The sequence below is a fragment of the Hypanus sabinus genome, chromosome 6 (assembly GCF_030144855.1).
Source record: "Hypanus sabinus isolate sHypSab1 chromosome 6, sHypSab1.hap1, whole genome shotgun sequence".
Classification (NCBI taxonomy): Eukaryota; Metazoa; Chordata; class Chondrichthyes; order Myliobatiformes; family Dasyatidae; genus Hypanus; species Hypanus sabinus.
This window is the reverse complement of record NC_082711.1, coordinates 61,990,869-62,014,919: the sequence shown is the minus strand read 5'-3', so window position 1 is coordinate 62,014,919 and position 24,051 is coordinate 61,990,869. Positions and strand designations below refer to the sequence as shown.

Below are 24,051 nucleotides of genomic sequence, written 5' to 3'. Positions count from 1 at the left end.
TATACCCAATGACTTGGCCTGCTCAGAAATCTGTGGCAATGAATTCCACTTATTCAGCACCTCTGCGTAAAGAAATCTTCCTCCTCTCTGTTCTATATGGACGCCCCTCAATACTGAAGCTGTGCTTTCAGGTTCTAGACTCTCACTATAGGAAACATCCTCTGTATATCCATTCTATCTCGGGCTCTCAATATTTGATAGGTTTCAATGAGATTCCTCTTCACTCTTCTGAATTCCAGCAAGTACAGGCCCAGAGTATCGAACACTCCTCTTGTGTTAATCCCTTCTTTCCCAGAATAATACTGGCAAACCTTCCCTGTACCTTCTCCAATGCCAGCACAACTTTTTGTTAGATATGGGGCCCAAACGGTCACACTCATCTGCAGCTCCAAGTGTGGACTGATCAATGCCTTATAAAGTTAATTATGTCTTTGCTTTTGTATTCTAGCTCTCTCAAAATGAATGCGAATATTAGAGACTCCTGCACAAGGACTCCCAAACTCCCCTTAAACCTCTGATTTTTGAGTTTTCTCCCCATTTAGAAAATAGTCCATACCTTTATTCTTCTCCCAAAGTGCATGACCATACACTTCCCTACATTATATTCAGAGTTCACTTCTTTGCCCATTCCCCCAATCCAAGACCATCTGCAGACACCCTGCTTCCACAACACTACCTGCCCTTCATATTGTCTGCAAAGCCATCAATTTCTTCATCCAAATCATTGAAATATAACATGAAAAGAAGCGTTCCCAACACCAACTCCTGCGGCACACCGCTAGTCACAGACAGCCAATTATGCAAGGCCTTCTTTTTCCCACCTCTTGCATCCTGCCAGTCAGCCAATCTTCTATCCATGCTATTATCTTTCACGTAACATGTTTCGTTTTAATCTTGTTAAGCAGCTTCCGGTGTGGCACCTTGTCCAATGCCTTCTGTAAATCCAAACATCCACTTTCTCTCCTTTGTCTATCCTCCCTGTCATTTCCTCTAAGAATTCCAACTGATTTATCAGGCAAGATTTCCCCTTTAGAAAACCATGCCGACTTTAGCCTATTTTATCATATGCCTCCAAGTACTCTGAAATTCATTCTTAATAATTATCTCCAACATCTTTTCAACCACTGAACTGACTTATAATTTCCTTTCTCCTGCCTGCCACCCACCACCCCCCCCCCCCAGCTCTTAAAGAGTTGAGTTACATTTGCAATTCTCCAGATGTCAGGGACCATTCTAGAATCTAGCAGTTCTTGAAAGATCATTATTTATGCCACCACAATCACTTCAGATAGTGCTTGCAGAACACTGGCATGTAGTCAACCTGGTTTTCTATCTTTGGAATTTTCAGCTTCCCACACACCTTTTCCTTTGTAATCCTAACAACCATCACTTCTGCCCCCTAACTCTCATTTCTGCATTCTGCTAGTGCCTTCCACAGTGAAGACTGATGCAAAATACTAATTCTGTTCATCTGAAATTTCTTTCAGCCCCATTCCGACCTCTCCTGTGCAATTATCCAGTGGTCCATCTCCACTCTCATCTCTCTTTCACTCTTTATACATATCTGAAAAAGCTTCTTATATCTTTTTATATTATTGGCTAGCTTACCTTCATATTTCATCTTTTCTCTCCTTATGGTTTTTTAAGCTGCCTTCTGTAGGTTATTTAAAAGCTTCCCAATCCTCTACCTTCCTATTAATTTTTGCTTTATTATATACCTACTATTTAGGTTTTTTTTTGTGCTGGCTTTGGCTTCCTTAGTCAGCCATGGTTGCTGCATCCTCCCTTCAGAGTACTTCTATTCTTTGAGATGTACCTTTTCTGTGCCTTCTGAGTTTCGCCCAGAAACCATTACTGTTCTGCCATCATCCTTGCTGGTGTCCCCTTCCAATCAACTGGCGAGCTCCTCTCTCATGTCTTTATAATTCCCTTTACTCCATTGGAATACTGATTCACCTGACTTTATCTGCTCCTTTTCACATCCTGGCTACTGCTCAGAGGCCTGTAAACACCTCAGGGTATTTTAATCCTTGCATCTTCTTAACTCTATTTACAAGGATTCTACGTCTTCCGAATGAGGAATGGAAAAAGAGAGAGGGAGGGGGTCAGGGAATTACAAGAAGTGAGGCTACCCAGATAGAACACGAGGTGTTGCTCCTTCAACCTGAATGTGGCCTCCTTGTGGCAGTAGAAGAGGCCATCATTGTCCTAAACTTCCACCATCTTCTATGGGATCCTATGACTAAGCACACCTTTCTTGGACTCAAAGGAACCTAGAAGCTCAGAAAGTAGGAGTGGGGGCAGTCCACTTGCTCAATTTTGCTCATTCTAATGTTCAATAGGATCATGGCAGACTATTCATTTTGGCATTGAAAATGCCGAAATCTCAGGAGGTCAGGCAGCATCCATTTTAGGCCAGAGAGCCTTCATCAGAACTGGGAAAGAACGTTGACCTGAAACTTCAGCTGCTTTTCTTGTCTTAACAAGGTACAACCTGCTGAGCATTTTTAGTACATTCTGTTTTTATTTCAGATCTCTGGCATCTGCTTTAAAAAATTCCATTCTCTTCAGTACCCAGCATTGTACTTTCTCTGTGGCTGTTGCACTTCATTTTGCATTGTTTTCTACTACCTCACTGTAACATGTAATAATTTGATCTGTATAAACACTATGCAGGGCATGCTTTTCACTGTACTTTCATGTGATAATTATAAACCAATTCCAACCCTGTACCTGCTTCCTCTGTATTCCTTGATAAGGAATATATCTATCTCTCTTTTTTTTGTCTATTTAATAACTTTGCCTCTGTTGCCTTCTGGTGCTTGTGATTTCCTTAGGTTCATCATCATCTTGGTGAAGACATTTCCTGCAATCTTGTTTTAAAGTAGCAAATACACTGTTCAGCCGCTGGATAAATCTTCCTGCATCTAGTCTGTCTGTTCCTCAGCATGTCACACTGAACCCAAGGCCTAGATTCACATCCCGTTACTGCCCAAATCTGGTGTATTTATGAGCTGTCGACCTGCATGCTAAAATTTTTCTTTGGTTCCATGTATATTTATGTTTCAATTATATTAGTTTCATATATTTTTCATAATTCTATATTTTTATATTAAATTTATTTATTTTTCAAGTTTCCAACAACACGTTTAGAAATGGTATAAAGGCCTTCAGACAGAATCACTTCCAGAAGGTTAGCAGAGTGGTTTGAGGGTGGACTAATTTTACCCCACGTGCATCTAATTTCCTCATTGATCCCTCTTGCTTCTTGAAGGTGTGGTGCGTGGCCAAGTGGATAAGGCATTGGTCTAGTGATCTGAAGGTCGCTAGTTCGAGCTTTAGCTGAGGCAGTGTGTTGTGTCCTTGTGCAAGGCACTTAACCACACGTTGCTCTGCGACAAGACCGGTGCCAAGTTGTATGGGTCCTAATGCCCTTTGCTTGGACAACATCAGTGGCGTGGAGAGGGGAGAGTTGCAGCTTGGGCAACTGCAGGTCTTCTATACAAACTTGCCCAGGCCTCAGTCATCATCGAAAATCGATGGACAGCCGAAGAACTTGCTTCTTGGCGTGACATTACAAGAACTCTGGAACTGCAGAGTCTCAAAAGTTCAGGGGTGTTGGAGGGCACATACAACTAGCATTTGCAAGGGTGAGCCAGAAATAGTGCAAGTTAGTCTCTTGGCTTCATTACCAAATGCTTTCTGCATCATCAGTGTAATTTCGGAGCCTAAGAAAGTTATTTTAGTCAAAGATAAATTGAAATCAGAAAAAAAACTGGAAATATTCAATGAGTCAGACTGCATCTATGGAGAGAGAAACAAAGTTAACATGATTGGTTGATGAGCATTCATGCAAAATGGATCCTGGTGTCTGCAATTGATAAATGTTGTTTATAAAGGCAGAGACATACAAAGAACTGCATTTTAAAGAATTTTAAAGAAGACTGCAGCAATGTTTTCAATAATAGTTGTCCTTGCATATTTTTAAAATACGGATATCTCCTATCAATGAAATAGTTACATTTTGAACAAACACAGTTAGAAGTCATCTTAAATAATGTGATTGAACATTTTAAAATAGAGTTCCAGAGATTATCTCTACCAGTTGTGAAAAATAGTTCAGACCATTTATAGTGCAGTGCAAAAAAAGGTTTTATTTTGCTGGTGTGTCAGTACATCGGTATTTTAAAAAAAACTCTAGCTCATTATTTAGTTTCAGGAAAAATTCTCAATCAAAATAATATCCACTGAAGCTCCCATGAAGAGAATGTGCACTCACTTTATTTTAAATTTGTGAAGCAGAGAAAATGTAAAAATCAGGCAAGAGTTGGGGGAAGGGCAAGGAGAGGAAAATGGCTCTCGTATATCATTTCCCTCCTGCATTCCACTTACAACTCCAGCTTTTACATAGCACCACGTTAAAAGCGGAATCAGATGTATATTTAATTATTAAAGGAACGTCCAAAGATAAATCACAGAAATTAACGATTCAGTTAGCAAAAAAATTTAATATCTCACTTCTTCTCACTGGTTATAAAGCCAATATCAGCTCCAAAATATTTGCAGAGGCTTTTGTTTTGCTTTTTGAAACTCAATTGTGGGATTATTTTAGGTCTGGGACTCATTTACCGTGAAATTGTTCACAGATTTGCTGTGAGGTCAGGAATTCCTGTTTTGGGAGTAATTCTGGCAAGAATAGTCCCATTTTGAACATCACTAAAAATCAAGCGTTAAAACCTCAATCAATGAATGAGCACCTGCTGCGGAAGAAGAATTAAACATATTCCCACCACGCTTATCGGAATATGTGAGAAGGATTTTCTGCAGAACTTTAATGTTTTCACAAGGTAGGTAGCCACAGTGTTGTTAACAGGCAGCTTCACCAAGGGCTTTGCTGCTGCAAGCATAACAACAGAATCTGAGGCTTTGAAGTTGAAGTCTTTAGACTTTGAACTATGCAAGGCTGTCCGCTGCATATAGATTAACTACACTGCCAACAATTTTACTTAGCTGTTTTAGACTAAAAGCTGAATGGTTTGTAACTCCAGGCACAAATGCATGCATCAATGCACATACCAAAAGTACCAATTATGAAATCAGAAAGCTTTTGCGAAAAGCAAACCATTTCAATGTAATTTCAAGGTAAGATCTTTGAAGGGAGAAGGTGAAACTCTATGAATTATTGTACGAATATAACAGTCAAATCCCATCATAGAATTTGCAGATGGTACACTAATATGTCAACAACAGGGAAAAATCAAATTCTAAGTAGATCTGGTTTTTCACTTAAAATGATGATTTCTCTTTTTATGAGACTGCCAATATTGAACCTTCGACAAAACTGTAGTTAAGTTTTACACAGGGTAGTTTTGTTATGAAATAGTTATCAAATTCTTCATTAACAATTAATGTCATATTTTAATTGGAGAGCATTTTATCAGTTTAATGCTTGAGGAGAAAATTTCTTGGAAACCCTCAGGAATCAAGGATCAATGCCAAATTTGATGGAAGATGTCACATTTGACCTTTGTCAACTGACACAGATCATCAGATAGGAATGCTAAAATTAGCAAAAGTTTTTTGCACTAAGATTTGAGGAAAGCATAAATTTAACAGGAATTTCTCTTCTCCATTTTGGAAAATGCATTATCGAGTAAATGAGCAAGAGTGCCTTTACACGATAATGAATGTGTTAAAAGCGAGCAGTATTTGGCTTCGCTGCAAAGATTATCTTTAGGCGCATGCAGAGCAGAGAACCACTTGGTTGACTGGAAGCTTGATGCTCGGCAGACTTCTTGGAACAATAACCCAGTGTGAAGCAGGGTTGTCTTTCACAAGGTAAGCAAGAAATATTGTGAAACACATTTGAAAATCACCCAATCAGAGAAACGTTAAATGATTTTAACAAATCAGAATATGATCAATATTCTGTACTTCCTCTTTTTAGCACAGTTTCAAAATTCAAAGTTTACTAATTCAGAGAAATACTTACAGAGCTTAGAAAAATAGAGGGCTATGGGTAACCCTAGGTAATTTCTAAGGTAAGGACATGTTTGGCACAGCTTTGTAGGCCAAAGTGCTGTATGTTTTCCATGTTTCTATGTTAATAAAATTACTATTATGCACTCAGAGGCCATATTATTAGGTACACCTATATATTAACATAAATATCTAATCAGACAATCATGTGACAGCAACTCAACGCATACAAGCATACAGACATGATCAAACAGTTCAGTTGTTCAGATCAAACATAAGAAGATGATAGAAATGTGATCTAAGTGACTTTGGACCATGGAATGATTTTTGGTGCCTGACTGGGTGGTTTGAGTCTCTCAGAAACTGCTTATCTCCTGGGATTATCATGCACAACAGTTTCTACAATTCACAGAGAATGGCATAAAAAACGTAAAACATCCAGTGAGCAAAAGCACCTTCAAATTGAAAGAAGTCAGAGGAGAATGGACGGACTGGTTAAAGATGACAGGAAGGTGACCGTAACTCAAATAACCATACCTTACTACAGTGTGCAGAAAAGCATCTCTGAATGCACAACACATCAAATGGTGAAATGGATGGACTACAGCAGAAGACCACAAGCACACAGTACACTCAATGGCCACTTTATTAAGTATAGGACACACCTATTAAAATGGCCAGTGAGTGCATTTATAATGACAACAAAATAGAGATAAGAAATGACCAAGTAACTTATAAAAGTTCAAAATCAGTCATAAATAAGCACTGTTAATTATTTCACACTATTCAGAGAAATTATCAGAGAAACATACAGCATGGAAACAGGCCATTCAAGCCAGTTTAACCATGCTGACCTGAGGGCATCCTTCTGTATTAATCCCAACTCCCAGCACTTGATGCACAGGCCTCTATGCCTAAGTGATTCAAGTACTCATCTACATAAATGCAGCTATTAATCCAAAATCATCTCTCAGCAATGCATTCCAGGAACTTTATGCTTAGGCAGAAGTAAATCCATCTCACAACCGTTCTAAATCTCTCCATTCTTGCCTTCATGAACCTTGCCATTCCCCTTTTGCACTATTCATTTATTTACTTTTATCATAACTTGTTGTAATTTTTTAATGTCTGGTGCCATACTGCTGCCACAAAACAAAACAAAAATTCACAACATAAGTCAGTGATAATAAACTTGATCCTGATTCTAAACGATGTCGCCTCACTACAGGAAGGATATGGAAACCATAGAAAGGGTGCAGAGGAAATTTACAAGGATGTTTTTGGCGAAGGGTCTCAGCCTGAAACGTCAACAGTGCTTTTCCTTATAGATGCTGCCTGGCCTGCTGTGTTCCACCAGCATTTTGTGTGTGTTGCTGTTACAAGGATGTTGCCTGGATTGGGGAGCATGCCTTATGAGAATAGGTTGAGTGAACTCGGCCTTTTTTCCTTGGAGTGACAGAGGATGCCAGGTGACCTGATAGAGGTGTACAAGATGATGAGAGGCATTGATCATGTGGATAGTCAGTGGCTTTTTCCCAGGGTTGAAATGGCTAGCACAAGAGGGCACAGTTTTAAGGTGCTTGGGAGTATGTACAGAGGAGATGTCAGGGCTAAATTTTATATGCAGAGAGTGATGAGTGCATGGAATGGGCTACCGGCGATGGTGGTGGAAGCAGATTCTGGTCTTTTAAGAGAATCTTAGATGGGTACATGGGAAAAATAGAGGACTATGTGGTAGGGTAATTCCAGGTAGTTTCCAGTGTAGGTTACATGGTCAGCACAACAGTGTGGGTTGAAGGGCCTGTAGCGTCCTGGATATTTCTATATTCTATAGGTGACAACAAAGCTTTGCTTCCAGATGAGCTCAATTCCTTCTATTTTCACTTTGACCATCAAATCATGGAAGCAACATCACAAACTCCCACAGCGCCAGATAACCCTGAGGCTGACGTGGGAGCATCCTGTTTCTGAGGCTGACGTGGGAGCATCCTTCATGAGGGTGAACCCACAGAGAGACCTGTGCTGACCAAATGGTTGGAGCGTTCACCTCTCACTTTGGCAGTCGGAGATAGGCTTCGTTCATACCAGTGCCCAAGAAGAACGTGCTTGCTACATATTCTAACTTCAAAATGTAAAAACTAATTTCAATAAAAAGATGGAAGTCTGAAATGATGCGAGTCTGGTTCATGCTTACTTTACGCGAGGCATGCACGTATCAATCACGTGGTAGCGTCATGGCATAACACTTCATATATTTTTAGATATAATACGTTATTTAAATGAGCAAGAAAACTTAACCAAAAAACTATATATATACAATATTACTCAAGTACTGCTGAAATATGGTGAAATGCCTCAATGACTATCATTCAGTGGCACCTGTGATGAAGAGCTATGAGAGGTTGGTGATGAAGCCTATCAGCTCCTGCCTGAGAAGAGACCTGGATCCACTACACTTTGCCTAATGGCACAACAGGCCCATAGCAGATACCGTATCATTGGTTCTTCACTCAATCCTGGAACATCTGGACAGCAAAGGTGCTCATTATCGATTACAGCTCAGCATTCAATAACATCATTCCCTCAAAACTAATCGATAAGCTTCAAGGCTTTGGTCTGAATACTTCCTTGGGCAATTGGATGCTCAACTTCCTGACTTGCTGACACCAGTCATCTCAGATTGGCAACATCTCCTTCACAATCTCCATTAGCACAGGTGCACCACAGGACAGTGTGCTTAGCCCCCCTGCTCTTCTTGTTTTATACATATGACTGTGAGGCTACCACAGATCCACAGTCATATTTGTTGCATCTGTGCATAACCACATATATATTAAATAAAAGAAAGTACACTGGAGATGGCTTGAACTGGTGTATTCACTTTGCAGCAAAAGGGGGAGAGAGAGAACAATGTGCATGTGCAGACAACAGATCAATACGTAGTGCTGGGGGGGGGGGGGTCATTGCTCTCAAAGAAATAGATCCATACTTTACAATATTTAAATTTGCTGACAACACCATTATCATAGGCAGAATCAAAGGTGGTGACAAATTAGCAAATAGGGAGACTGAAAACCTGGCTGAGTGGTGCCACAAAAACAATCTCTCACTCAGTGTCAGCAAGACCAAAGAGCTGATTATTGACTTAAGGAGGAAGAAACTAGAGGTCCTTGAGCCAGTCCTCACTGACGGATCAGAGGTGCAGAGGGTCAGCAACCTAAAGTTATAATTTCAGAGAACCTGTCCTGGATACAGCATGTAAATGCAATAATGCAGTAAACACAGCAGCACCTCTACTTCCTTAGGAGTTTGTGAAGACTTGACATGACATCTAAAACTTTGACAAACTTTTATAGATGTGTGGTGGAGAGAATATTGCCTGGTTGCATCACAGCATGGTATGGCAACACCAATAATGCCCTTCCATCACGTGTAAAGCCCTCTCCACCATTGAGCACATCTATACTGAGTGCTGTTGCAGGAAAGCAGCATCCATCATCAAGGACCCCACCACTCAGGACATGCTCTTTTCTCATTGCTACCATCAAGGAAACTGAAGACACACACTCAGTGTTTCAGGAACAACTTCCTCCCCATTGCAATCAGATCTCTGATTTTTTTTTTCTTTTACTGCTTTCATTTTACTTATTTAATATATATATATATATTTATGATTGTAATGTACAGTTTTTTTATTATGCATTGCAATATACTGCTGCTGCAAAACAACAAATTTCAGAACATATGTCAGTAATATTCTGATAGGGGCACATCAAGAGCTCATCCAGTCCCCTAATAATGACAATCCATAAAATTACAGATGCTGGAAATCTGAAATAAAAACAGACATTGTTGGAAATCTTCAGCAGGTCAGGCAGAATCAGTGGAAACAGAAAGAGTTAATGGTTCAGGTCTGGGACTCTTCATCAGAATTTAGAAAACATTTCTGCTCACAACACCATGTTCATCAGGGCGCTTGAGGCAACTCCCCTGTTTTCACACTGACAATTTTTAGTTGTCTGTAATACTTTCACCTGTCACTTTAAATCTACACCTGCTAATTACTGACCTTGGGTATCCGTAGCCTTGTACATTATATTTTATCCGAACTGCACTTTCCCTGTAACTACAACACTTTATTCTGCCTTCTGTTGATTTTCTTTGTACTTCATCAATGCACTATTAGAATGAAATGACCTGTACATTTTTTTCACTGTAGCTTAGTATGTATGACAACAATGAAACAATTTTCCAGTTTTGCTTTCTTTAAGCTTAGTCTACACTATCAATTCCCTCAAGCTCCAACTCCGGCATTTCATTTATCAAATATACATCCCTTCAGCACAGCAACAAATCCATCTCTTATAGTGGTGAGAGGAAAGTAATGAGGAACGCAAACCATACTCACTCTAATTAATGATTCCTTATATTTGCTACAATACTTTTCAGAAAGTACAAAGATCCCCAAGAAATTTTTTTGGCTGACTATTTCTGGTGGCTAAATGAGCAGAAATTAATTAATTGATGATTGTGCAGCCCTAAGAAAACCATAGGATTGTAATAAATTATCAAAACTAAAGCAAATACTCCTAGATTACATCATCATTATTTTGTAAAATCCTATTTAATTTAGAATAAAAATTTTTATCCTCTTTTTGGATCAAAGAGGAAGCTTTCATTATATTTCTCCCAGGTCATTTGTAGTCTCACTGACAGTTCAAAGCAAAAGTGTCTTTTCTCTGACTTTCATGGGCTTTATGTTGAAACTAATACATTTAAAGCTTCTTTATTAACCATTTGGACACTATGAATAGAGATAGAACATATGTACACTTGGCAAACTTCTACAGCTGTGTAGTGGAAAGTGTGCTGCATTATGGACTAGTACGGGACCACCACTGCATTTGAGTGGAGAATCCTACAAAAGGTAGTGGAATCAGCCTAGTCCATCACGGATAAAGCCCTCCCAGCCATTGAGAACAATTACATGAAACGTTGCCATAGAAAAGCAGCATTCGTCATTGAAGATCCTCACCATCCAGGCCATATTCTTTTCTTGGTGCTGCCATCAGTTAGAAGGTACAGGTGTCAGGACTCAGACCATCAGCTTCAAGAACAGTTAATACCTTTCAGCCATCAGGCTCTTGAACCAAAGGGGATAACTACACTCATTCTACTTCGGGAGTTTCTACAACTGATGGTCTCACTTTAAAGGCTCTTTAACGTTGTTTCATGCTTGATATTTGGTGGTGGAGGCAGGTGAGAAGCACTGAATTGACAAGGTATAGAAGGCCACAGAACAAATGATGGCAAATGGCATTCATATCAATGCATAAGGCTGACCACTCCTCACAGCACATAGACAGATCCTCCATGGAGAGAGTGAGGAGATCCAAGTTCCTGGGAGTGCATGATCTCACTTGCTCACTCAATGCCACCTCTTTGCTCAAGAAAGCACAGCAGTGTCTCCACTTCCTAATGAGATTGAGGTGAGTTACTCCCCCATTCCAACCCATTTTTATAGGAGCAGCAGCGAGAGGTACTGACAGGCTGCATCATCCCTTGGTATGGGAATTGCATAACATCTGACTGCAAGTCCCTACAAAGGATTGCGTGGACTGCTGAGAGGATAATAGGGGGGGCTCTCTTCCATGAATCAGAGATATTTATCAGGAGTGCCCCTTGCATTGTCAATGATCCCTCAAATCCATCCAAAAATCTCTTTAACCCTACCATTGAGCAGGACCCATTGCATTATGACGTGAACTGTTAGGATGGAAAATGGCTTCTTTTCCTCAGGTCATGAGACATCTGAACTCCTTGGCACCACTGCGTTCTTATCACACATGAAGCACCAGTAGTGTTGTACAGCTTACTCTTTTAACCAAAGTGATAGGGGTGAGGATGGGCCAGTCAGTTTCCTAGTCAATGCTTTGTGTCATGATAGTTTGAGGTAGGACAGGCAGATGATAGGACAAAATTGCAGTCTGTGGGACGAGTTGAGGTGTAACAGGGGGGCAAAATCGAAAAGGGTGATGAAGGTTTATATTTGAATGCACATGGTATACAGAATTAAGATAGATAATCTTGTAGCATAGTTAGAGATTGGCGGTATGATACCATGGGCCTCACTGAGTCATGGCTGAAAGACTATCATAGTTGGGAGCTTAACATCCAAGAATATGCATCTCAACATCTATTGAAATTACAGGCAGGTAGGGAAAGGGGATGGGGTAGCTCTAATGGTAAAAACTGAAATCAAATCCTTAGCAAAAGGTGACATAGGATCAGAAGATGTAGAATCCTTGTGCTTAGAGTTAAGAAATTGCAAGGGTAAAAAGACCTTGATGTGAGTTATATACAGCCCCCGAACAAGGAGCCACATATGAGACTGCTTAGCCCATGGTATTACAGGGAAGAAACTAGCATGTATAGAGCATTGGCTGATTGGCAGGAGGCAAAGAGTGGGAATAAAGGAAGCCTTTTCTGATGGGCTGCAAATGAATAGGGATGTTCCATAAGACCATAAGATAAAAGAGCAGAATTAGGCCCATTAAGTCTCCTCTGCCAATTCATCACTTGTCTGATCCATTTTCCCTCTCAGCCCCAATCTCCTGTCTTCCCCCCGTATTCCTTCATGCCCTGACCAATCAAGAATCCATCAACCTCTCCTTTAAATATAAAGACTTGGCCTCCACAGTTGACTGTGCCAATGAATTCCACAGATTTACCACTGTCTGGTTGAAGAAATTCCTCCTCATCTCCGTTCTAAAAGGACTCATCCCAATTCTGAGGCTCTGCCTTCTGGTCTTAAGTTCTCTCACCATAGGAAACATCCTCTCCTCATCCTCTCTATCAACACCTTTCACCATTCAATAGGTTTCAATGGGGTCACCCCTCATTCTTTTGAACTCTAGTGACTATAGACCCAGAGCCATCAAATACTCTTCATGTGACAAGTCATTCAATTCTGGAATGATTTTGATAAACTTCCTTCGAACTCTCTCCAGTTTCAGCATATCCTTTTTAAGATGAGGGGCCCAAACCTGCTCACATTACTCCAGATGAGGCCTCACCAGAGCTTTATAAGTCTCAACATTACATCCTTGCTGTTATAGTCTAATCCTCTTGAAATGAATGCTAACATTGTATTTGCCTTCCTCACCACAGACTCAAATTAAACTTTAGATAATCCTAACACAAGGACTACCAAGCCCCTTGCCCCTCAGTTTTTGTATTTTCTTTCCATTGAGAAAATAGTCAACTCTTTTGCTTCTTCTACCAAAGTGCATGACCATACACTTCCTGACACTATATTCCATCTGCCATTTCTTTGCAACAAAGCCACCAATTCCATCATTTAAATATAAGGTAAAAGAATTGATCCCAACACAAACCCTTGTGGAACACTACTAGTCACCGGCAGCCAGCCAAAAAAGGCTCCCTTTATTCCCAGCCTTCACCTCCTGGTAATCAGTTATTCATTTTATCCATGCTAGAATCTTTCCTGTAATACCATGGGCTCGGACGTTGTGAAGTAGCCTCATGTCTGGCACCTTGTCAAAGGCCTTCTGAAAATCCAAGCAGACATCCACCAATTCTCCTTTGCCTATCCTGCTTGCTATTTCTTCAAAGAATTTCCCTTGAAGAAACCATGCTGATTACAGCTTATTTTATCATGTGCCTCCAAGTATTCTCAGATCTCATCCTTAATACTCAACTCCAACATCTTAGATCAACTGGCTTATAGTTTCCTTTCTTCTGCCTCTCTCGCTTCTTGAAGAGTGACACGTGTAATTTTAGTCTTCCAGAACCATTCCAGAATCCAGTGATTCTTGAAAGAACTTTACTAATGCCTCTCTGATCTCTACAGCCATCCCTTTGAGAACTCTGGGGGCCCCAAATCTCAGAAAGGATGTGTTGTCATTGGAGAGAGTCCAGAGGAGGATTCCACAAATGAAGGAGTTAACATATTATGAACATTTGGCAGCTTTGTGCCTGTACTCACTGGAATTTAGAAGAATGCGGGGAGGGGGATCTCATTGAAATCTACTGAATGTTGAAAGGACTAGATAGGGTGGGTGTGGTTAATATGTTTCCTAATGGTGGGGTATCCAGAACTAGAGAGCACAGCCTCAGAATCGAGGGACAACCTTTTAGAATGGAGCTAAGAAGGAAATTATTTAACCAGGGGTAGTAAAACTGTGGAATACTCTGCCACAGACCGTGGTGGAGGCCAAGTCTGTAAGTATATTTAAGGCAGAAGTTGATTGTTTCCTGATCAGTCAAGGTATCAAAGGACTTGGCGAGAAGGCAGGTGTATGAGGTTGAGTGGGATCTGGGATCAATCATGATGGAATTGCGCAGAGAACTCGATGGGCTGATGACTTAATTCTGCTCCTATGTCTTATGGTCTTTTGGTTGTAATTCCAACAGATTTGTCAGACAGGATTTTTGCTTGAGGAAACCGTGCCGACTATAGCCTATTTCATCATGTGCCTCCAAGTACATGGAGACCTCATCCTTAATAATCGACTCCACTGAGGTCAGACTAGCTGGCCTATAGTCTCCTTTCTTTTGCTTCTCTCCCTTCTTGGGACATTTGCACTTTTCCAGTCTTCAGGAAATATATCAGAATATAGTGAATCTTGAAAGATTGTTACTAATGCCTCCATGAACTCTTCAGCCACCTCTTTCAGAACTCCCAGATGTACACCATCTGGTCCAAGTGACTTATCTAGCTTTAGACCATTCCCAAGTACCTTCTCTCTAGTTATAGTAACTTCACGTCAGATTCAGTTTATTGTCATTTAGAAACCACAAATGCAATGCAGTTAAAAAATTAGACAATGTTCTCCAGAATGATATCACAAAAAAAGCACAAGAAAAACCACATAACGTTTGGCAATCCCCAATCCAGAGTCCGGAGAGGCTGCTGCGTTATCAATATCATGCTACCATCTTAGCATGTTCCCCTGAAAGGAACTCCAAACCCATCAGACAAAATAAGACTACCCCACTACATACTTCATGATCCCTGACACCTTTAACTTCCATTATTCCACCAGTGTCTTCCAGAGTGCAGTCTGATGCAAAATGCTTATTCAATTCACCCGCCATTTCATTGTCCCCCATTACAACTTCTCCAGCATTGTTTTCCAATGGTCCAATATTTACTCTCACCTTCCTTTTACACTTAATGTATATGAAGAAACTTTTTGTGTCTTCCTTAACATTATTGGCCAGCTTACTTTTGTGTTCTATTTTTACCTTCTTAATCAAGTCAAGACAAGTTGCTTTTTATTGTCATTTCGATTATAACTGCTGGTACAGTACACAGTAAAAATGAAACAATGTTCCTCCAGGACCATGGTGCTACATGAAACAACACAAACTACACTACATTATGTGAGACAACTCAAGGCTACACTAGACTACGTAAAACAACACAAAAACTACACTAAGCTACAGATCTACACAGGACTACATAAAGTGCACAAAACAGTGTAGGGCAGTACAATTAATTAATTAATAAACAAACAAGACAATAGACACAGTAGAGGACTAGTTTCAATAAAGTAATAAATGATGTAGATGTCAGTATAGACTCTGGGTATTGAGGAGTCTAATGGCCTGGGGGAAGAAACTGTCACACAGTCCGGTCGTGAGAGCCTGAATGTTTCGGTACCTTTTGCCAGATGGCAGGAGGGAGAAGAGTTTATGTGAGGAGTGCGTGGGGTCCTTCACAATACTGTTAGCTTTGCGGGTGCAATGTGTAGTGTAAATGTCTGTAATGGCGGGAAGAGAGACCCCAGTGATCTTCTCAGCTGACCTCACTATCCACTGCAGAGGCTTGTGATCCGAGACGGTGCAATTTCTGAACCAGGCAGTGATGCAGCTGCTCAGGATGCTCTCAATACATCCTTCTGTTGGTTTTTAAAAGCTTCCCAATCCTCCAATTTCCCACTAACTTTTGTTCTATTTTATGCCCTCTCTTTGTCTTTTATGTTGGCTTTGATTTCTCATGTTAGCCACGGCTGTATCATCTTTCCTTCAGAATATTTCTTTCTCTTTGGGATGTATATATTGTGTACTTTCCAAATTGCTTTCAGAAATCCCACTCTGCTGTCATCCCTGCCAGAGTTTTTTTTCCCAAATCAATTCTGTCTAACTCCTCTCCCATGCCTCTGTAATTCTCATTACTCCACTGTAATACTGATACATGTGACTTCGGCTCTCCTCAAATTTCAGAGTGAAGTTGATCGATTTAGGAACAGCTTCTTCCCCTCTTCCATCCGATCCCTAAATGGACATTGAATTATTGGACACTACCTCAAACCTTAAAAACAAACATACAATATTTCTGTTTTTGCACATTTTTAAAATCTTTTCAATATATGTAATTGATCTACTTGTTTATTTATTACTATAATTTTTATTTTATTTATTATTATTTTTTCTCTGCTAGATTATGTATTGCATTGGACTGCTGCTGCTAAGACAACAAATTTCATATCACATGCCGATGATAATAAACCTGATTCTGATCATATTATGATCACATGCCCCAAAGAGTTCTTTTCCCTTAAACTCTCTAATCCTAGTTCATTGCACAACACCCAATCCAGAATAGTTGATAATCTAGTGGGCTCATGCATGGATGGCTCTAAAAAAACATTTTGTAGGAACTCTAGAAATTCCTCCACCTGGAATCCAGCACCAACTTGATTTTTCCAATCTACTTGCATATTGAAGTCCCCCATGACTATTATAACATTGCCCCTTTGGCATGCATTTTCTCCCACCCATTGTAATTTGTAGGCCATATCCTTACTCCTGTTTGGGGGTCTGTATACAACTCCCACCAGGGTCTTTTAACACTTGCAGTTCCTTAGCTCTATCCACAATGATTCAACACCTTCTGACCCTATGTCACCTTTTTCTAATGATTTGATTTCATTGTTTTACTAACAGAGCAACTTCGCCCCTTCTGCCTTCCTGCCTATCCTTTCAATACAACGTATATCCCTGGACATGAAGCTCCCAGCTATAATCTTCTTTCAGCCATGTATAATGTTGTGATGCCTACACCATCATACCTCCCAATCTGCAACTGTGCTGCAAGTTCATCTACCTTATTCCGTATACTGCGCATATTCAAATGCAACATCTTCAGTCCTGTATTCACCATTTTTGATTTTGTCCACCTTTACTATTGACTGCAGTTTGCCCTATCAATAGCCTCTCCTCACTACACATTGCCTTTATTTCCTGCATAGCATCAAGAAGCTCACCTCTGTCCCAGGATACTGACGGACTTTTACCGCTGTACCATTGAGAGCATACTCACCAACTGCATCTCAGTGTGGTATGGCAATTGTCCCGTATCGGACCGCAAAGCACTCCAGCGGGTGGTGAAAACTGCCAGGCGCATTATCGGCACCCAATTGCCCACCATTGAGAACATCTACCATAAACACTGCCTGGGTAGGGCGAAAAGCATGATCAAGGATGCATCTCACCCTAAGCATGGACCTTTTACTCTCCTTCCATCCGGTAGGCGCTATAGGAGACTCCGCTCCCACACCAGCAGGCACAGGAAGAGCTTCTTCCCTGAGGCTGTGACCCTGCTGAACTTCACATCACAGCGCTAAGCAGTATTGCACCCATATTGTACTGTCTCAGTACCTTTATATCTGTATGGTGTAGCACCTACTTTTTATTCGCAGTTATTTTGTAAATAACACCATTCTTTTGCATTTCTGGTTAGATGCTAACCGCATTTCATTGGCTTTCTATCTGTACTCGGCACAATGATAATAAAGTTGAATCTAATCTAATCTAATTTGTAAACCAGCTACCTCATCCCACCTATCCTACAATACTTCTTGCATTCAAATACAGGCAGCTCAGGACACTAGTCACACCATGCTTAACATTTTGATTTCTAAGGTCTGAGGTATTACCAATATCTGCCTCCACAAGCTCTCCACTAACTGTTCTGGCACTCTGGCTCCCATCCCCCAACAATTCTAGTTTAAACCCCACTGTGCAGCATTAACAAAAGTTCCCACTAGGATACAATTCCCCATCCAGATCAGGTGCAAATAATCCCTTTTGTACAGATCCCACCTTCCCTGGAAAATAACTCAATGATCCAAAAATCTCATCCCCTCCCTCCTACACCAACTCCTCAGCCACAGTTTAAACTGTGTAATCTTCATTAGCACATGGCATGGATAGCAATCCTGAGATCACAACCTTGGAAGTCCTGTCCTCTAACTTAGCACCTAACTCCCTGAACTCCCTATACAGATACTCATCACTCATCCTACCATATCATTGGTACCTCCAAGGACCAGGAGTTCTGGCTGTTCAGCCTCCCACTTAAAAATGCTGAGGACTCAAAATGAGATATCCCAGACCATGGCACCCAGGAGGCAACATACCATCCGGGAAGCCTGTTCTCACCTACAGACCCTCTTGTCCGTTCCCTTAACTAACAAATCCCCTATCACCATGGCGTGACTCTTCTCCCCTACTTCCCTTCTGAGTCTCTCAGTGCCAGAGACACGGCCACTGTGACTTGCTTCTGATAGGTCAGCCTCGCCCTGCGATTGTATCCAAAGTGATATAATGCCTGCTGTTGATGGGAATGTACTCTGAGCTGGCTCGTTAACCCCTTTCCCCTTCCTGTCATCCAGTTTCCTGGGTCCTGCACCTTGAGTGTAACTGCCTCTCTATATGTCCTGTCCATCACCCTCTCAGCCTCCTGAATGATCCGGAGTTGAGCCAATTCCAAACACTCCTTAATGTGGTTTGTTAGAAGCTGCAGATCGATGCACCTCACAGTTGTAATCATCAGGGCCACTGGAGGTCTTCCTGCCTTCCCTCGTCCCACAAGAGGAGCATTTCACTATCCTGCCTGGCATTTCTACTGTCCTAGCTGAGCAGACATAAAGAAGGGAAGGAAAAAAAAGAACTTCCCTTTCCTTTTGCCTTCTCTGAGTGAGATCTTTCTTTCACGAAGCCTCAAAGGGCTAAAGCCTTAAGTTCACCACACTGACTATGTCCACACAGACGACGGCCGATGCACTTATCCTTGCCTTCATTTAATGTGCTCGAACTAATCAATCCCAAATGGTCACTGGCCAAAGCTCTTTTTCGCTGCCGTGACCTACTGTGCCTTTTTATCCTTGGGCAGTGGACCTGATGGAACTGCCCTCCTCTCCAAACTTCTGATATCTGGGTTAGCTGCTGATCAAGGCAGGGGTCGGTGTTGGGACCGCATTTTTTAATGTTGCATGCCATTTTATGAATTGATGATTTTGTGGCCAAGTTTACGAAGACAGGTGGAGGGGCAGGTAGTAATGAAGAAACAGGGAGACTGGAGAAGCCGCGAAGAATGGGTGAAGAAGTGGCAGAGGGAATACAGTATTGGGAAGTACACAGTCATGCTATTTGGTAGAAGGAATAAAAGCATATTATTTTCTAAATGGGGAGAAAATTCAAATATCCAAGGTGCATAGGGACTGGGGGGGGCCCTCATGCATTATTCTCTGAAGATTACCATGCACGTTGAGCGATTTAAGCGATTAAAAAAGGGAAAGCGTATAAAACAGGATAGGAGTAGAATTAGTGTAAATTGGTGCTTGATGTTGACATGGACCTGTGGTGAAGACACTGTTACTTTGCAGTAGCATTTGGTTATGACATCTTGACCTTTGCTATTTGATTTATCCATCATTGTATATATTCAGTTGCAGAGACACAAAACAAAAACAAAATCATTGAGTCCATGCTGACTTGATCTACATTAATTATATTGATTCTGCTCCAATCCATTCTATTCTCACCACAAGACCCCGTAGCTGACTGCTAACTTCTAAATTCTCTAATAATTCACTTCCCCTGATTTTATGTAATTTTCCTCGCTCTTTACCTGAGGCTTGTTTCCTTTTCCCATTTTATCTTTGGTGGCAGATCATTCATTTACAACTCGCAGCCTACCAGAATGCTTTTTACAAATTTCTGAATGGCATCTCAGTTCTTAGTAGATGCCATACTACTGCCCAGGCTTTGTTGCTGGACTCCATGTATTTTTGGACTAGCACAATAGGTTTGAAAACGGAGACACTGTTGGCTGTTTTATCTTTATCAAAGAGCTTTATTTATCCTTTCGTACAGTACATTCCATTTTGTGAAGTTTAACAGCAGTCAGGTTGTTGACAGTAACATTGCCGCTGAATATTGGCATCAGGTTGCCTTCGATAAAGCCTTGCTGACTATTCCTAATCAGATTATGTCTCTCCAAATGCTCATAAATCCTGCCTCTCAGGATCTTCTCCAGCAACTTGTCCACCACTGAAGTCAGACTCACTGGTCTATAATTTCCTGGGTTATCCCTAATCCCTTTCTTGAACAAGGGATCAACATTTGCACCCCTCCAGTCCTCTGGTACTTCTCCTGTCCCTATTGATGGTGCAAAGATCATCACAAGAGGCTCAACCATCTCCTCCCTCATTTCCCACAGTAGCCTGGGGGATATCTCATCCTGTCCTGGTGACTTATCTAACTTAAAGCTCCAGCACATCCTCTTTCCTAATGTCTACATGCTCAAGCATTTCAGTCCACTGTATCATCCCCACAATTGCCAAGGTCTTTTTCCCTGGTGAATACTGAAGCAAAGTATTCATTAAGTACCTCCGCTACCTCCTCTGACTCCCTGCACCCGTTTCCACCATCGCACCTGATTGGTCCTATTCTCACACGGCTCATCCTCTTGCTCTTTACATACCAGTAGAATGCCTCGGGGTTTTCATTAATCCTGCTCACCAAGACCTTTTCATGGCTCCTTCTAACTCTCCTAATTTCATTCTTAAACTCCTTCCTGTAATCTTGTAATTTTCTAGAGCTTTAACAGTACCTAGTTTCTTGAACCCTTCATGAACTTTTCTTTTCTTCTTAACTAGATTTTCTACATCCTTTGTACACCATGGTTCTTTAACCCTATGATCCTTTCCCTTCCTCAATGAAACACACCTACGCAGAACTCCATGCAAACGCTTCCTGAACATTTGCCACATTTTTTCCGTGCATTTCCCTAAGAACATCTGCTCCCAATTTATGCTCCCAGGTTCTGCGAAATATCATCATATTTCCCCCTACCCTAATTAAATGTTTTCCCAAATTGTCTGCTCCGATCCCTCTCCAGCATTATGGTGAAGGAGATAGAACTGTGGTCACTACCTCCAAAATGCTCTCCCACTAAGAGATCTGACACCTGACCAGGTTCATGTCCCAATACCAGATCAAGTACAGCCTCTCCTCTAGTTGCCTTATCTACATACTGTGTCAGGAAACCTTCCTGAACACACCTAACAAACACCACCCCATCTGAACCCCTTGCACAGTACTGTAGTAATTTTATGCATTGCAGGGTATTGCTGCAAAAAGAACAGATTTTGTGAAATATGTGAGTGACGATAAACCTGATTCTGATACGGGTCTCTATTGTGGACTGAGAATTGGAAGGGGCCAGGAAGAGGGGATTCATGGCTGGAAAAAGGGGAAGGGAGAGAGAGGGAGCAGGAACTACCAGAAAGACATTCTATAATGATCAATAAACAAATTGCTTTGAATTTAATGATTTTGCCTGCTGTCTCAGGGCTGGGTATGGCTGCACTCGCACCATTCTCTGCCCCTGAAACTCTTGTTCTGCCATACCCCTCCCGCAGTGCTCCACCCTCACCATTCCGAACACCCTTTGTTCCTGCCGGATTTACAAACTCACTCCCCACTCCATGTTGACAAATACAGTACAATGCAAAAGATATGAAACAATTATCCTACTGTTTTACCTGTTAATATTCTATATTTTCTATTACATACATTTTAGTTCTATTTTAATGTGCAATTATGTCCTATAGTTTGCCAAACATTGCTCATCAACTATAAGCATGTTAAATTATGCAGCTTACATATATAAAAAGCCAAAACCCCTTTACACTGGCAGACTGATATTGCATAAATTTAAAAGTCAAACACTTGAATCACCAAAACATATTAAGCTATGGACTTCGTGTGGTTAAATGGGATTGATGATTGCAACAGTTGGCATGGATGAGGAGGGCCGAAGGGCCTGTTTCTGCTGTCTATGACTATCTCACTCAAAAACAGCCTTCCCAAGCTATTTCCATCAAAGACGTCCAGAAAGACCACCTTTCCCTCAAACACACGTTTGTATATTGCTCTGTAAAATAGTACTTATTTATCAAAATAAAATCACAAAAAGCAGCATTAGTTTATTTTAAAATACTAATTTGTCTGTTTCAAGCTGCAACAAGTGAGCAGCATCTTACGGGTTAATAACTCTTATTACTGGCTGCTTGATTCCCTGGACTGGAAAGAATGTTTTAATTTATCAGCTTTATGAATTGGTAAAGGCAAGCCAACATCTTGTGCACCGCATCTTCAACCTAGATCCATTCCTCACCTGCTGGGCAGAGACAATCCTCCTTACATTCAGAACCCAGCATCCCCTTAAGCTGTGTGATCTGTAACCTTGGCAGCTCAGCCTTATACAATTCTGTGCATCTTGCAATCAGGCATCACTACATAAAGACTGGAGCATCTTGTTAGCCAACAACTGAGCATGAAATCACTACATTGCCATCCCCTTGCTATGAGTCAATCCAGTTTTTTTGTGTATTAGAAAGTTGCACCTGGGGGAGGGGAAGTCATAGGATTTCTGTTCATTTGTAGTCTATTAACTGCCTACAAGTTGGGGTTTCTCACGAGGACATTCTCAGTAGGAGCAAAATAACAACAAATAAATAAATTGTAGGAATAAAAGGATTTGAGTCTATTATACAGTATATAAAGTGCTACTGCACATTGAATTGAAGGATCAAAGTATATGTGAGTATTTATAGATTAAAAAAACTAAAATCAACCAGAAAACATTGATGCAAAGTGAGAAAATTAGCTGTATAGCATGCTTATTATTTGCTTTTAAGAACAAAACAATTTAATTATTAAAGATTTCAGCCTCAATTATTAAATTCATTAATCATTTTAAAGTAATTTATGAATAAATTAAAACACATCAATTACTGAAATGTGCATCATCACTAAATTCATCCAAAGGCTCATCACCAGTGCACTCAGACATTCTGACAGCTATGCCTGTGAGCAATTATTTCCTCTTGCTCTCCTGCACACTGCATGAACAAAAAAATTTCTGCTGGCTTTGATTGCTGAAGCATAACCAGAGTGAATAAATTGCATAGTATGGAAAATAAGCACATTCATTCCAATCGCACTTGTGAGATGCAGTTTAATTAAAGCTTATCAAAAGCCAAATAATGAATAAACTGAAGTCCCATTCCAACAAAGAATATTTTCATCTGTTTGGTTTCAGCTTGTAATTCCCAAGCAATAATTAGCCACTGTTTGGGCCTTACAGAGTTCAATTGTATTAGGGTTTGTGAAGACTTCATTACCTCTATTATCTAGAGACCATTGGTTGTATGCATATCAATGACAGGCCTGGCTGTCTTGTGTGTCTGTGCAATTAGACTTGCATGTGTGTGCATGTGCATGCGTTTAGATTTGCTCTGCCTGGAAACCCAGGTCTCTAACTGTATTTCATACACTTCACAATGAATGTAGAAAATGGCATGTGCTACTGCTGTTTCAATTTGGTCTTGTAGCTTAGACAGACAGTAGGGATCACGGCATAAAATAGGCTGGACTTCAATAGCCTGACCTTCCTGGTGGGAAAGAGAACCTAGCACTGTGCTCAACAGGACTGACAACAAAGAAACATATTTAGTCCCCCAAAATCAGACATGCTTTTTACAGAAAAAGTAAGTCTAAGAAAAGGGCTACCCCTTTCCTGCAGGCAAAATAGATTAAAGTTCGAACTCTAGTGTTTTCAAGTAGAAAACAGTAAAATTCTGTGCATTGACACAGAAGTTCAAAGTTATGTGACTGTGCATTTATCCTGAAATATTTTCTGCAAAAATAAATAAAATCTCATGTCTTTTTTCAAATTAAGATAGGCTCCTT

At 40.7% G+C, this 24,051-nt stretch overlaps 1 protein-coding gene and 1 long non-coding RNA gene across 5 annotated transcripts in view; one reads left to right on the top strand and one right to left on the bottom strand.

Annotated features, from left to right (window-relative positions):
• Window positions 1-24,051, bottom strand: part of cdk14 (cyclin dependent kinase 14) — a 599,160-nt gene that overhangs the window by 51,204 nt on the left and 523,905 nt on the right. The gene's annotated exons all lie outside the window — the stretch shown is intronic.
• LOC132395009 (uncharacterized) overlaps window positions 5,770-24,051 on the top strand; it is a 61,884-nt gene continuing 43,602 nt past the window's right edge. The window contains exon 1 of the long non-coding RNA XR_009512482.1: window positions 5,770-5,838. This is a non-coding gene — a long non-coding RNA (uncharacterized LOC132395009). The remainder of the gene's footprint in view (window positions 5,839-24,051) is intronic.